Consider the following 17,097-nt stretch of genomic DNA (forward strand, 5'->3'; position numbering starts at 1 on the left):
AGAAAACTCATCCTCAGAGACCTCTGCTATGGACAAAAGTGTCCACATTTGAGACCCAACACCACAAAGGAGCATCACAACAGAGGGGAAAGCTCCACGGATGGTGGAGGGATGCTATGGTGGCTCTGACTCTCCCTCTCTCCTTATCTGAAAAACAAAATTAAAAATATTGTGAGTGACCTATTCTACATTTGCTTCTGAAACATTAAATATAATTGAGGTTGTAAAGCAAAATAACTTCCCAGTAACAAATTGACAGAATAGTGAAGCTGTTTTGTATAATTTTCCTATTATAATGCTATAAGGATGAAATGAATCTGTCACTAGATATGTGTGTGAGTACTGTTTCTTCTACTTCCAAACTATGTCACATTATACTAAATATTTTTAATCTCATTTTCCTAATCTGCAAAATGGGAAATATAATGCCTTCTCCAAAAGGACTATTAGATAAGGATTCAGTAAGTGATGCACATTGAATCAATTTCTTGGACTAGTACATTGCATCTATAATTATAGTTACAGCAATAGTAAGAGGTAATGATCTGAAGAGGCTGCTAGTACTTGCACTGTAGAGAAGACAGTTCTAAAAGTAAAAAGGAAAAGTAAGTATAGTCTCCAAACTTACTAGTACTAATGTAAGATTTATTTCCTTTTTTATTGATTTAATAATGATCAACAAGATCATAGGATCAGAGGGGTACAATTGCATACAGTTCCCACCACCAGAGGTCCTTATCCTATCCCTTCCATTGGAAGCCCTCTCACTCTCATGTCTCCAGGAGTATGAACCCAGGATCATCCTGGGGTGCAGAAGGTGGAAGGTCTAGCCTCTGCAATTGCTTCTCTGCTGGACATGGGCATTAATAAATCGATCTATACTCCCAGCCTGTTTCTACCTTTCCCTAGTAGGGCAGGGCTCTGGAGAGGTGGGGTTCCAGAACTCATTGGTAAGGCTATCTGTCCAGTGAATTCAGGTTGGCATCATGATAGCATCAGCAACTTGGTGACTGAAAAAAGCATTAAGATACAAAGAAGAACAAATTGTTTAATAATCAGGAATCTAGAGGTAAGACTATATCAGATGAGATTAGGGGTGTCCATTTTGGAAAAGGCTAGTAGATCTGTATATTCCAAGGCACCCATACTTTTACTAAGATTTGCCTAAGCACAATAGCTAACATGTAGGTGGGCTAAAGGTATTGTCTATGAAGATGATGTCACAGATGGAAATAGGACTGTAAAGCTGTGTCAGGGAAGAGAGTAGCTCCCAAATATGGGAAAAGTATATAAATATTGTTAACTGTTAACCCCATTGATTTTATCTGGGGCTCATCTTCAGCACAGGAGCCTGTGTAACCTCTGCATCACTGTAGGTTTGAGCTCGCATTCTGTAGTCATAGCTAGGAACATTCTAGGTTGCACTCATTGCTGGACCTGTCTTTCTTGAGTGGAAGAGTATGTTGACCCAACATCCCTTTGGAGAATGGGGCAGTCCCTACCAATGTTGACACACATTGAGCTCAAGGTCCTGCAGAAGTCCACAAGAGGGTTTATGATGTTATTCCTGATGCAGATGACCAGTGGAGAGTGGGATATGTTATAGGTCTAGATCCAACATGTCAATGTAGGAATCCCACGATTCCCTGACTAGGGCCCTGGATGATGGGGTGACCTGGCAGTGACCAAAAGAGCCATAATTAAAGTATGCCGATCTCTTGCCCTTATCCAACTTTTTTAGTTCTTACTTTGTCTGACAAGGTTGGCCTTGGAGTGATTGAGGGAAGTGAAATGGGAAGTAGGTGAGAAAGGTATCTCTAGGTCTAAGTAGAAACTATATGGTTAAGTATTAAAAATAGCATATATTTAGGTCTTTCTACTTGCTTGCTGCACTTAGTGAGTCATTGCAAACTATTGTGCACTTTTATATTAAGGTATATATTTTCCCTTAACTTATGTAGATGTGTTCTGTCTCATGATCCCAGGTCTATCTCTAGGTTTTGTGGCTTTGTTAGGAAGTGCACCACCTGATATGGAATTGAGAAGTCCTATGAGCTAAGAATGGTCTCACAGAGTAATGGAGCTGAAGGTTTACATTCCACCTCTGGCATATCTGCACATAATCCAAAGTGAAACATATTGAAACATGTAATAATAGTTGCATTGATTTAGTTGAGCTCAGCTGATGCAGCATCGAACAATATGGATGAGAGAAGTGTGCAGGAAAGTTAGCCATGCCCCAGATGTACCAGGACTGGGAGAAATATGGGTTTTATAGAGAATGTACACACACACACACACACACACACGCACACGCACACACACACACACAGTGCTGTCTTAGAGTTTAAGAAGGCAATAAAGAATTATTATTGTAAGCAAGTTATTAGGGAATTTAGTTTACTTTGAAAGTCCTATGGTTAGGATTTGCTGTATCATATAAGACCTCATCATGATTTATATGAGGGGATAAATTGAATGTTTCAAACTTGTTGTTGCATTGACTCTAGTTCTGAGTATATATTCCTTCAGTCGAAGCATGTAAGGTTTCAAATCAGTAATCTGACTGAATTTTAACAGATGGCTGAAATTGTTAATGCATTTATAACAATAACTATTTCTTTGAAATATTAAATCCCCTATAATCTTTACCAGGGAGACCAGAAGCAACTGGTTGTGTCACTATATAAAATACAGCTGTATGTAAATAGCATTAAGTAGCATAAATCATGTTAAGTTTCTTTTCTAAGCAAGTATATAACCATTAGGGGAATAAAAGAAAAAGAGCACAACTCAACAAAATCGTAACTACACAAGAAAGCAATAGAGCTGATAACAGTGAGGCCAACGAAAGAGTTGACCAAGATAGTGCTTCTGCTTTATTGTGCATATGACCCAGGTTTCAGTCTGACTCCCACCACACTGGATGAAGATTTGGTGCTGTAGTATCTTTCCTTGCTCCCTCTATCACTGTCTCTTTTTATCTGAAAATGTCCCAAAGCTGTGAAGACCCAATAACATAGATTAATTAATTATGTAAAATATACCAATTGATTCCACAGAAATTCAAATATTACCTGAGACAACTATGAATTCTATAAGGAAACAAGCTATATAATCCTGAAAGGTGAAAAATCTTAGAAATGTTTACAATTTACCAAAATCAAATCAGCAAGAAAATGATAATCTGACAGGCTAAATCAATTGCCAATAAGATTGAATCAAATCAGTTAACAAAAATATTACCATGAAAGTTATAGAAGCAGCAAATGAATAGTGTACACTGGATTTAATGGAATGATTTTTAAAGGAAAAAATATATTAGGCTACTTTTGCCCAGGATAGTAATTTAAGTAGTAATGAACATTGTGACATGCGCACTTCAGAGCCATTTTTAAGAACAAACAGGCAAGAAAAAGAAATGCTACACTGAAGAAAAATGCTCTTGAGCAGGATGTCAGTTGCCCTGCCAGTGATTCAGTCTCACTAATTAGAATGAATCATTCTTAGTAAGGTTCTCTTCAAATGAATTGAAGATCAACTCACATTTAATCAATGAAGATTAATGATAAATGACAGTGTGCTAGTTGGGGTGACGTGATTAATAGCACCTATAGAAGTTCAGGCTGCCTTTTATTTGGCTTAATATTTTCCTGAATGAATTCAAGAAGATTTTTTTTTAAGCACATCAATTTGAATGTACAGGAAACAGCAGATGTGACAAATGTTTTAGACTCAAGAGAACTCAAGCAGAAGATAATATTGCCTTCTTATGCCCTAACAGGGATGACTATTTTCAAAGGGCTCTCATATTCTTTCCTTTAACCCTCTGATTGACATAATGTCTAAGGCAAAGTTTGCGTTAACCCCTGTTATATAGTTGAGGAAATATAATTCAGAAAGCTTGGTTCATTTATTCAAGGTCAGATAGCTAGTCAATTTCAAAGGTGAGTGTATAGTGAGCACCAGCTGTGGGTTTGTCTGCTTAATATCTACAATCTATCTGAAAATAGAACCTTGTTTTCTGGAGAAGGAAATCACCACTACCACCTCTTTTCAAGAATTTGATTTTAATATGGTCAATATTATTCATTAATTCAAGATGTGCTTTGGCATTCTGAAGAAAAAATGGATTATTCTTTCTTTCTTTCTTAATTAATTAATTATTGGATAGAGACAGTGAGAAGTTGAGAGGGAAGACAGAGAAAGAGAGAGTGAGAGACACTAGTAGCACTAGTTTACCACTTGTGAAGCTTCCCACCTTGCAGGTGGGGACCAGGGACTTGAACCCAGGTTCTTGGATATTGTTAACATGTATACTGAACTAGATGTAGCACCACTCAGTCCCAGGACATCCTTTACTTATGGGAATGAGTTAACTTGATTAGCTGAAAAATACAGACTTTCAAAGGTCACCACACTTTGTACACATAATTTCTGCTTAACAATAACCCCAATTAAAGGAGAATATGCCATGAAAAGAAGGGGGAGAAAGAGAGAGACCATCTGGGGTCATTATTTGAACCATTTCTGGCTTCAGTTACTATCTGTAAAGAAGTATTGAGATGCATTTTTGATGACTAATGAATAAAGAGTTGTAAGGTGTTGGCCCAAATGACTGTGTATTCTTTAAAAGTTGGATGGAAGAGTTGGAAATGGTAGTAAATATTAGTACCAGTAAAGAAGAAAGAGGAGGAGGATCAGGGGAGAGAATCTGAAATAAATGTTCATTTTGTTTATTTGCTTATGAGTTCTAATTTCAATTTTTTATTGTGAGGATGTAAGTCAATACAACCTCTGTGGAAGCAGTCTGGAAAACTCTGAGAAGGCTAGAAATGGACCTATCCTATGATCCAACAATTTGTCTTCTGGATCTGTATCCTAAGGAAACGAGCATCTTTATCTGAAGAGATCTATGTATACTTATGTTTATTGCATAGCATTTTATAATAGTCCAAACTTGGAAAAAAATATAGGTGTCCAGAAACAGATAAATGGCTGAGAAACTTGTGGAAAAATAGACACATGGAATGTACTCAGCTACTAAAAATGATGAAGTCACTATTTTTACCTGACCTTGGATGAAATTCTTTTAATCATTTTTCATAAAAATTTTTGTAAATCTCTAGATACAAGGACTGTTTGCCTAATATAATATTAGAAATTTATCAGTCCCTTGCAATCTTACTTCCCAGTGAAAACCCAGTACTTTTAGATCTTGATGTCAGTATCATAAGATATTACACTTCTTAGAGGTGAATAGAAGTAAATTGTTCAGAAAGAAATATAAGGTCAGATGTATGACAAAGAAGAAATTACCAAATAAGACTTTACTATGTGCCAAGTACTCTTCTAAATATTGATATATATTATCTCATTTTCAAAATATTACCAAGAACTTACTAATTAAAAACAAGAAAACTTTCTATGCATAGGTAACTTTAATCTACTGCTATTATTTATATTTATTATCCAAATTAATAAATTTCATAACACTGCATATCAATGCAGTTATAATGAATTTTACTACACATATAATGGTTAGGACCTGAATCTCCTAACATGTCTGCTAAATTTTAAAAACAGTTAATAATATAGAAACAGATATTAATATCCAATGTTCATAAGTGAGATGCAGCTTTCATTTTATTCTGGCTCCAAACATTTAAATAAAATACCCCTTTTTGTGTGGTTAATTATTCTTCTTAGTGACATTTTGAGATCAGAATCAGCATATAATTGTTCTTTTTCTTAAACCCTTGAAATTAAACTTGAGCTGACAAAAGAATATTTAAATCTAAGAACTTTTGAAAAATTACTTCTGAGTCAGAACTCACTTTATTTTATTATAATTTCATTATTTAAAAAAGATCTATACTTCCTCAAGGTGAATAAGAGGTCTTTGATATTTTTTTTAAAAACTTGGAGATGATCCAGGGAAAACTTTTGCTGAAACTAGAAAAGTAAAGTTTTCTAGAGTCTGGAGAATTCAAAGAAGCTAAGATCCAGCTCTACTGACCTCCTTCTAGTTCTTTACACACACAAAGATTTTTGTTTTGTTTTATTTATTTTCAAGTTTAGTTATTTATTCTTGATAGGACAGAGAGAAATTTAGAAGGAAGGGGCTAAGTAGGGAGAAACAGAGACACCTGCAGCATTGCTTAACTGATTGTGAGGATTTTCTATTGCAGGTAGGGATGGGAGCTTGAACCTGGGTCCTTGCACATGATAATATGTACATTTAACCAGGTGAGTTACTACCTGGCCCCCAATTTTTTTTTAATTCTAAGACTTCCCATAAGCTACTGTTTCTCCCCTGAGTGGTTACCTTATACTCTCCCCACCCCCAATTCTTCAACTGTTTAGTCTCTACTTACTGTTCAAGCCACTTCCTAAGCCAATCCTCTCAGACTTCCTAAACTATCATATGTCTTCCTGGTAGATGCTCTGATATAATCACAAGTTTCCAGGGTTGATGGTTTTATTTCATTTATGCATATTTTTGTTGGTAGCTCATAAAAAAAAAAGTAAGGGTTGTGTCATGAAGGTAAGACTTATGTTTCCCTTAATTATTGCTATATTCCAATCTTTCATCATGGTCTCTGAAATGTATACACCAGTTATTTGAACAAAAATAAAGATAACAGAAATTATATAAGAATTAAAATATAATTTATAACTCAACAATGTAAAAGTTGTTTTTTTAAACCAATGAGTAATATCAAACTCATTCATTCAATAGGTGTTTATGGAACAACTTCTCAATGCCAGAACTGTGTTAAGTGACAGCAAACCAGACATCATTTTTGCATGTAAGGTATTTGTAAATCTATGGATAAAATATACATTAAGGAAAAAAGGATGAAATACCCTGTCAAAGATTACATCAGGAATGGGGAGAGTCCTATGGAAGCATGTAACAGAGATAAAAATTCCTGATACCCATCATTCTGTTCTGAATTACCCCACAATGTGTGGGCTACAACTGTTTGCTGCTTTTGTACTTCAAAATTCTGCAAGTTAGCAATCTGAGCAAGAGAATATCTGTGTTGTGTGACAATTAGGTGTTTAGTTATATTTTTCACACTGCATGTTTTATTTGAAGGATTTTCATAAATTTCAAATACTTTATCTTCTCTGTCTCCCTAAAGATTCCTGTACTTGGAAAAAAATTATACATAAACATCCCTCCCGCTCACATCTGTACTATGAATGTGTGTTGTCATGCGTTGTAGTGTATTCTAAGTCTACTTTTAAGATGTTAAGGCTTTTCACAGTAAGAACGCCTTAATAGGCTCAGACAAGGAGCAATATACTAACAACAACAAAAGTCCTTATTTGTTCAGCACCACCAACTGTGCACTGCTGAAGAACTAAACAATCCACTCATAGATGAAGGACTAAGATCTGTGACTGTTTACTAACACCCAGAAAAGGGAAAGACACTTTATAGACTAGAGAGATATTTTGTGACAAGACAACCAAAATCTTAAAAGATAGGTATCTCAAGCAAACAAAAATAATAAGGATATAAATTGACATAAATTATCTTGGTATCAAAATGATTTTCTTTCCTTTTGTAATTAGTGGTTTAATAATGATTAACATGATTGTAGGATAAAATAGGTTCAATTCCATATAATTCCCACCACCAGAGCTCTATATCCCACCCTGTCCATTGGAAATTTCCCTATTTTTATATTATCTTTCTTTATTTATTGTATAGACACAGGGAAATTTTAGGCATGAGTGGGAGACAGAGGGACACCTGCAATGCTGTTCCCCCACTTGCAAAGCTTCCCTTGCAGGTGGGTACTAAAGGGCTTCAACTCAGGTCCTTGTGAATTGTAACATATGCACTCAACCAGGAGTGCCACCAACCGGCCCCAATAGTTCCCTATTCTTTATTTCTGAGAGTATGGACCAGAATTCTTTATCGGATACAGAAGGTGGAATCCTGGCTTCTGTAATTGTTTCTCTGTAGAGCATGGACATTGGAAGGTTGATTCATAACCCCAGCCTGTTTCTATCTATCCCTAGTGGGGCAGGGTTTTGGGAAAGTGAGGTTCCAGGACACACTGATGAGATGGTTTGCCCAGGGAAGTCAGGATGGCATCATGGTAGCATCTACAATTTGTTGGCTCAAAAGCAGTAAGACGTAATGTAGTACAAATTGTTTAATAAATAAGAACCTACAGGTAAGAATAGAGTGAATGGGGCCAAAGGTCTTCATATGGGAAGAAGCTGGAAATCTATTTAGGTATATTCCAAGGAGCCCATGACTTGTAGTTTTTGCCTAAGCCTGATACCTAACATGTAGTTGGACTGAAAGTATTGTCTGGGAAGATTGTGTTAAAGTTGAGAATAGAACTAGAAAGCTGCATCAGGGCAGACAGGAGCTCCCAAATACAAGGAAAGTATATAAATATGGTTAACTATAAACCTCATAAATCTGATCTAGGGCTCATATTTATTTATTCATATTTAGCACAGGAGCCTATATTCCTGTCTGTCTGAGCTCACAGTCCATGGTCACAGTTGGGACCATTCTAAGCTGCACTCATTTCAGGGCCAGTGTCCCTCGAGTGGCAAAGTAGGTTGACCCAGCCTCCCTCCCCAGTCCCATCATCTGGGATTCTAGTCAAGGAATCCTTGGATTCCCACATAGATATGATGGACCTAGACCTCTAATAGATCCCTTTCTCCACCATCACTGATCACTTCCATCAGGAACATCATAAGCCCTCTTCTGGGCCTCTACAGGACCTTGTCATCAACAGCAATAGAACAGCAATGGTAGAGACTGCCTCACTCTCCAAAGTAAAATGATACTTAAGCAAAGTAGCAAAGCAGATGTGTGTGTTCATAGACCAGACTAATAGAAAGCCAGGTATCTAAATTATAGTATATGGTTTATTTTCTGTCTTAGGGAAAACTTATGGATTTCTGGTTTCAATGACTCCATCTTCCAATTTAGAGGAATTTCTCACCTACTTTCCAAGGGCATCATAATTAATTCAATTTTTATTTGTTTGTGAAATAATTATTTAACTGTCTTGTACTATGTGCCAAGCCTGACATGTAATTATACAGATTTAGAATTGAAAAGACAGAGTGAGGGTGGAGGTATAGCATAATGGTTATGCAAAGAGACTTTCATGCCTGAGGCTCTCAAGTCCCAGGTTCAATGCCCCACACCGCCATAAGCCAGAGCTGAGCAGTGCTCTGGCTAAAAAAAAAAAAAAAAAGAAAGAAAGAAAGAAAAGAAAAGAAATGAAAAGAAAAGAAAAGGAAAGACAGAGTGGACCTCAATGAGTTAAACAGTCAAGCAAATAATTAAATAATTACAAATAAACAAGCCATCACTGTCCAGGGCACTAAGAATTTCAGTTTGAGGTGGTTACTAATCCAACTCAGCAAATATTTACTAAGTGTCTCTTAAGTGCCAAGAAGTATGCTAAAAACTGATGAGGATACAAAATAAACAAGCATTTTTGCTGCTCTCGTGAGCAGGATACAGTCTACTGCCAAATTGTGGTCCTGTTAATTCACAACTGAAAGTGCATCATTGGGTGTGGACAGGCGTCCAGCTATTTAGCTCTTGGATCTGTAATCATAGGCAACTCCTGCTGCTCTTCAAACATGGTGCAACAAATGGAAGGTCATCTTTGTGCAGTGTTCATATCATGAAGTTTTCCTGCAATTATTATAAGCAATGCCTATCCATGATTTTGAAAGATTTTTTTTAAATTATTTTTAAGCACAGATTTAATTTACCTTGTCAAAATCGTTATAATCTGAAAGGACTTTTTATAGATTAAGTCTTTTTACTGATTTGAAGGTTGCATCAAGTTTGTTTTTGTTGCCAGTTTATTAGTCTTGGGCTTCTTTTAACGAGCTTCTATCTTACTATACTTCAAAAAATAGAAGATAGTAGATCCAGCTGGTAAACCCCTATGTGCAAGAAATAATCTACTGGTCAAAACATCCTCCAAATTATTCTGTATGTTATTTATTTTGTTTGCCATCCTTTTAGTTAGACTTGTAGTACCTATTTCAGAAATTTCAGCTTATATAATTCTCTATAAAGTAAGGTTTCTATTCTTCTTAAATACCTGGAAGTATTATATATGATCATGAGTCCTTAGCTACCTTAGAATATAAATTGTTTAATAAATAAAGACAAGTTGAGATGAATATATATGTGCATAAGAAAAGTAGATATTATACTATTCACTATCAATGCAGTAGAAAGGTGCTCAGAAGTAGGTTCTCAGAAACTCCTAAACTGTTACTTCACAATCAGTGACCTAGAGCAGTTTTTCATATGCTTGTTAGCCTTTTGGATCTCCTCTGTAGTGAATGTTTTGTTCATATCCTCTGCCCATTTTTGGATGGGGTCATTTGCTTTTTTGGTGCTAAGTTTGCTGAGCTCTTTATATATTTTGGTGATTAGTTTCTTGTCTGATGTATGGCATGTGAAGATCTTCTCCGATTCTGTGAGGGGTCTCTCTGTTTGTTTAATAGTTTCTTTGGATGTGCAGAAGCTTTTCAATTTGATGTAGTCCCATTGGTTTGTTTCTGCTTTAGTCATCCTTGCAATTGGGTTTGATTCATCAAAGATGCCCTTGAGGTGTAGGTGGGAAAGTGTTTTACCAATGTTATCCTCTAAGTATTTGATTGTTTCTGGTCTGACATCTAGGTCTTTGAACCATTTGGAGTTGATTTTTGTTTCTGGTGAGATAAAGTGGTTCTATTTCATTCTTCTGCATGTTACAACCCAGTTTTCCCAGCACCATTTATTGAAGAGAGCTTCCTTCTTCCATTTAAAGGACAGCAGCAACAAATGCTGGAGAGGTTGTGGGGACAGAGGAACACTTTTACATTGCTGGTGGGAATGTAAATTGGTACAGCCTCTGTGGAGAGCCGTCTGGAAAACTCTCAGAAGGCTAGACATGGAACTTCCATATGATCCAGTAATTCCTCTCCTGGGGTTATACCCCAAGGACTCCATAACACCCAACCAAAAAGAGGTGTGTACTCCTATGTTCATAGCAGCACAATTCATAATAGCTTCTTCTTCTTCTAGTGTTTGCCCTTCTTCCGTAGCCAGTCAACAGCATCAGGTTGAGCCTGATGTAAAGTTTCGAGACCTCCTTTGAATCTGGAGAGGTGGCAGTCATTGACTATGTGGGTCATAGTCTGTCTGTAGCCGCAGGGGCAATTCGGGTCGTCTCTGGCTCCCCAGCGATGGAACATAGCGGCGCACCGGCCATGGACTGTTTGATAGCGATTGAGGAGGGCCCAATCATAACGTGCTAGGTCAAAGCCAGGTTGACGCTTGCAGGGGTCTGTGATGAGGTGTTTGTTCTTTACCTCAGCTGACTGCCAACTCTGTTTCCAAGAGACTGGAACAGAGAAGTTCAGTGTAGGCATAGGGGACTAGATTGGGTGACCAAACGTCAAGCATTGGACAGGGTGGGCGAAGATATCCGCGTATATTGGCAGGTCCGGTGGAGCGTAGACGTGGGAAATGAACTTAGATGATGCTGCATCCCGACGAATATCTTGCGGGGCAATGTTGCTAAGAACTGGCAGCCATGGAACCGGGGTGGAATGGATGGTTCCAGAAATTATCCTCATGGAGGAATACAATTTGGAATCGACCAAGTGGACATGGGGGCTACGGAACCATACTGGGGCACAGTATACTGCAGTGGAATAGCATAATGCCAGAGATGATGATCGTAGTGTGGAAGCGCTCGCACCCCATGAGGAGCTGGCCAGTCTTGCAATGATGTTATTCCTCGCGCCCACCTTTGCTGCAGTTTTTATGAGATGTTTGTGAAATGACAGAGTGCGATCGAGAGTAACGCCAAGATAGACTGGCTGGGCTTCATGCCGGATTCTCGTACCGCCAAGATGCACATTAAGCTCACGCGAGGCCGAGGCATGGTGTAGATGGAAAACAGATGATACCGTTTTTGCAGTGCTAGGGATTAGTCGCCATTTTTTGCAGTAATCAGATATCAGAGACATGTCTTTCGTGAGTGTTTCCTCGAGGATGTCGAACTTGGATGCCTGAGTTGCACAGCAGATGTCATCGGCGTAGATGAACTTCCTTGAAGAAGTTTCTGGGAGGTCTTTGATGTAAATATTAAATAGCGTAGGAGCCAGAACAGAGCCCTGGGGGAGGCCACTTGAGACAGGTCTCCATCTGCTAGACTTGTCACCCAGATGCACCCGGAATCTTCTGTTTTGGAGAAGAAACGATATAGTGTTGGCTACCCATGGAGGCAGGCATCTTGAGATCTTGACTATAATCATAATAGCTAAAACCTGGAGGCAACCCAGGTGCCCAACAACAGATGAGTGGCTGAGAAAGCTGTGGTATATATACACAATGGAATACTATGCAGCTATCAAGAAGAATAAATCAACCTTCTCTGACCCATCTTGGACGGAGCTAGAAGGTATTATGTTAAGTGAGCTAAGTCAGAAAGATAAAGATGAGTATGGGATTATCCCACTCATCAACAGAAGTTGAGGAAGAAGATCTGAAAGGGAAACTAAAAGCAGGACCTGACCAAATTGTAAGTAGGGCACCAAAGTAATAGAGGGGTAGACATGCAGCTTCCTGGGCCAGTGGGGGGTGGGAGTGGGTGGGAGAGATGAGTCACAGTCTTTTAGTAGTGGCAATGGTGTTTATGTACACTCCTAGTAAAATGAAGTCATATACATCACTAGTTAATTAATACGAGAGGGGGAAAATTAATTGTACGTCTCAAAGTTTTTCAAAACACAAACTGAATCTTTTTTCAATATATGCAGTATAATTGATATGCAGACACTCTCAAAAGCCTAGACCAAGTAGATCAGAAGCATCCAATAGCACAGCTATATACAAGATACTGGGTACTATACAGCAAACCCTAACAAAAGGACTTTTCAAAGTTAACCCAATTAAGAAATAATGTGATGATAACATTAACTATCGATTGTCTTTTTGAACCCTAAGACAGCAGGAACCTCACATGTCCACTATAGAGCCTCTACTTCCTCCAGTCCTGGAACCATTGGATAAGGCCTACTTTCCCTCATGCCTCTCCCAATCCTTATCAAATAATGTTGCATCTGCCGATCACAACCTAACCAACACAATGAATGCCACCTCAACATGCTTCACTTCAGACTGTGTCCAGAGACTTCACGTGTGGAATGACAACCCTTCAGCTTCATTACTCGGGTGAGACCTTTCCTTTCATAGTATACTCTAATTCCATCTCAGGTGGTTCACTTTCTAACAAAGTCCCAAAACCTTGATACACACCGGTTTCTGTGAGAGAGAGCATATGTTCACACGTATCTGTAAACTACTGCAAAATATATACCTGAAAGCAGAAGTATACTAGAGTTTGCAGTGAGTATCCCCCTAACACTTCCTCTCCACTATTCTAAGCTTTGGGTCCATGATTGCTCAACAACTTGTTTGGCTTCGTATGTTAACTCTCTTTTCAGTCACCAGGTTCCAGATGTCATCAGGATGCCGGCCAGGCTTCCCTGGACTGAAGACCCCACCAATTTGTCCTGGAGCTCAGCTTCCCCAGAGACACACCCTACTAGGGAAAGAAAGAGGCAGACTGGGAGTATGGACCGACCAGTCAATGCCCATGTTCAGCAGGGAAGCAATTACAGAAGCCAGACCTTCTACCTTCTGCAACCCACAATGACCCTGGGTCCATGCTCCCAGAGGGATAGAGAATGGGAAAGCTATCAGGGGAGGGGGTGGGATATGGGGAATGGGTGGTGGGAATTGTGTGGAATTGTATCCCTCCTACCCTATGGTTTTGTTAATTAATACTTTCTTAAATAAAATAATAAATAATAAAAAAAAACTTACTCAAATGTGCAAAATAGGAAAAAAGTCCACATATAGGTGTGCAGTATAGCTACAAGGGCTATGACTGACTACTAACTTCTCTAATATCCACTATTATGGCCAGAGCAAAACCAAGTCTGCTGTCTGACAAAGTCCAAATAGACTGAGGCTGCCAGCAAAGCAGGAAGTCCTGGACAAAACTGAAACTACTCATCCTTTTGTTTATGATCTCATTGATAATTTGGGGACTTACAGGCTACTTTAATCATAAGAACCTTACAGGGGAAATATATAAAAATAACAATTACAACAGTGAGTATAATAAGTCTAAAGATGACCTAGAAGTAGAAGTTGATGTACTTATCAAAAAGCTCACAGAGAAGAAGCTGTTATTTCCCCCAGCCTGTGACTACTATAGAAACAAATAGGCTAAATAGATACAAGAGAAGAAGAACCTTGGGTTCCTCCCACAGCACAAGGGCTGCCTTGGGTAGCTTACTTTATTTTTAAGAGAGAGAGACTTCAGATAATGGCTGAGCTCTGGCTGATGATGGGTCTGGGGATTTTAACCTGGGACCTCATTACTACAGGCATGCAAGTCATTTTTGCATAAGTGCTAAGCTGTCCCCCCTGCACATTCACTACACTTTTGAAGTTCAGAAAGTGTCAATATCTTACTCAGGTTCAGCCAACTTTAATAGCTAGACATATAATTGTTTTTAAAAAATTAACTGAAGGAGAAAGTTCCTAGAGTGGAAAGTCTTCCAAGTAAGATGTTGTTTCAGTAGCAATATGGCAAACATGCTTACCTCAACATCTGGTGTGAGATAAGTTATCTTTCTTATCTGTTTCTTATCTGTTTATCTTTCTTAATTTATTCTTGATCTATTTTTTTCATCTGTTGATTCTGGTATTAAATATTTTTATACTTGGGCCAGCAAAATATCAATAGCCTATTTAGATCATGTGCTAATTTGCTATTTATGAGACCCAGGTTCAGCCCTAAGCCACCACCACATTGAAGAAAATTTCAGTGCTGTGGTTTCTCTCCCTCTCTCTTTTTGCTGTCTGTCTGTGTTTTTCCATAAAAAAAATTCTGACACTTAATCACTGTGTTTCCAATATTTGAATATAATCACCCAATCTGAAAACTATCTAAGAATTTATAGGACAAAGCCTGCTCTTAAAGAATGTTATTATTATTATGTTAACTTAATGAGTGACTAGGGAATAACTCAATAGGTAGAACTCAAAATTTAAATACCTGAAGTTTCTGGTTCAGTCCCTGGTATAGTTTGTGCTGGTGTGGTATTCTAGCTTCTCTCACCTTTCTCTCTTATGTGTAACTCTTTTGCACATAATTTAAACTGATAAGAACAGATACTACACTTGATCTTAGCCAAAAGGCTGAGAAGCGATCACACACAATTTAAATAGTAAAACATACTTTTTGTTATGATTATTATTTTTTTCTTACTTAATGATAATACAAATGCACTTGACTATTCTTGGATTGTAAACCTGTGTCCGGTGAGGTATGCCATCTGCTTGTGATACTGTTGGTGGTAGCTCACTTCAGTAACTTCAAAAACTCTACTTATTAATTATCTATAATAAGAGAATAAGAGTTAATAAGCATTAATTTTCTCTTGCCACTTATCATCCTTTCAGCTTTCTTATAAAACAGTACTCTAAATTTTTTACATGCCATACGTCAAACAAAAGGCTAATAATCAGAATATATAAAGAGCTTGCCAAACTCAGCAACAAGAAAACAAAAACCCCATCCAAAAATGGGGGGGAATGGACAAAATATTCCCCACAGAAGAGATCCAAAAGGCTGAGAAACACATGAAAAAGATGCTCCAAGTCTTGATTGTCAGAGAAATGCAAATAAAGACAACAATGAGATATCACTTCACTCCTGTGAGAATTTCATACATCAGAAAAGGTAACAGCAACAAATGTTGGAGAGGTTGTGGAGTCAAAGGAAGCCTCCTGCACTGCTGCTAAGAATGTAAATTGGTCCAGCCTCTGTGGAGAACAGTCTGGAGAACTCTCAGCAGGCTAGAAATGTACCTACCCTATAATCCTGCAATTCCTCTCCTGGGGACATATCCTAAGGAACCCAACACACCCATCTAAAAAGATCTTTGTACACATATGTTCTTAGCAGAACATATAATTTGTAATAGCCAAAACCTGGAAGCAACCCAGGTGTCCAACAACAGATGAGTGGCTGAGCAAGTTGTGGTATATATACACAATGGAATGCTACTTAACTGGTAAAAACGGTGATTTCACCATTTTCAGCCCATCTTGGATGGACATTGAAAAAGTCATGTTAAGTGAAATAAGTCAGAAACAGAAGGATTAATATAGGATGATCTCACTCTCAGGCAGAAGTTGAAAAACAAGATCAGAAGAGAAAACACAAGTAGAACCTGAACTGGAATTGGTGTATTTCACCAAAGTAAAAGACTCTGGGGTGGGTGTGGGGGAGAATCCAAAAAGGATGACAGAGGACCTAGTGGGAGTTGTATTGTTATATGGAAAACTAGAAAATGTTATGCATGTACAAACTATTGTATTTACTATCGAATGCAAAGCATTAATTCCCCAATAAAGAAATTTAAAAAAATAAGTAAATAGGGGCTGATAAGAGAAATATTTTTCTTTCTTTCACCATAATTTCAGCTACTAATAGATTAGATGGTAGACATCAGAAATATCAAGTTTAAATCAAAATATTAATTTATCTAAGACTTATTAGTTATTAAAAATACATAAAACTTGATGACCTTTAGGAATTGGCATAATCTCAAAGCATTTGTCTACAAGATGCTAATAAGACAAAAGGTCATGAATAATCTACATGTATATATATATATATATATATATATATATATATATGTGTGTGTGTATATATATATATATATATATATATATTAGATAATACTTATCAAATTATCTAAGTTAGTGTCTAGTGTCACTGAACAAATTGAAACTGTGGATCAACTAACAAAAAAAAAAAATACAGCAGCATTTTTCAGATATTCTTGCCCAAAATTTCACAATTAGAATCTAAGAATGTGAAAAACATTAGAAAAAGCCCCAGTTACGGAACATTCTACAGAATTTCTACCTTTAATCTTCGAGAAATATTAAAACCAGGGAAAAGCTAAAGGTCTATTTAACATTTGGAAGGCACTCAAGTC

At 37.5% G+C, this 17,097-nt stretch overlaps 1 non-coding gene across 1 annotated transcript; it reads right to left on the minus strand.

Moving 5' to 3' along the window:
- Nucleotides 1-15,116: 15,116 nt before the first annotated feature.
- On the minus strand, nucleotides 15,117-15,298 carry LOC132537772 (U2 spliceosomal RNA). Its single transcript, XR_009549222.1, has one exon. It is a non-coding gene; the product is annotated as a U2 spliceosomal RNA (small nuclear RNA).
- Nucleotides 15,299-17,097: the final 1,799 nt, after the last annotated feature.

This window comes from Erinaceus europaeus, chromosome 3 (assembly GCF_950295315.1).
Source record: "Erinaceus europaeus chromosome 3, mEriEur2.1, whole genome shotgun sequence".
NCBI classification, from domain to species: Eukaryota; Metazoa; Chordata; class Mammalia; order Eulipotyphla; family Erinaceidae; genus Erinaceus; species Erinaceus europaeus.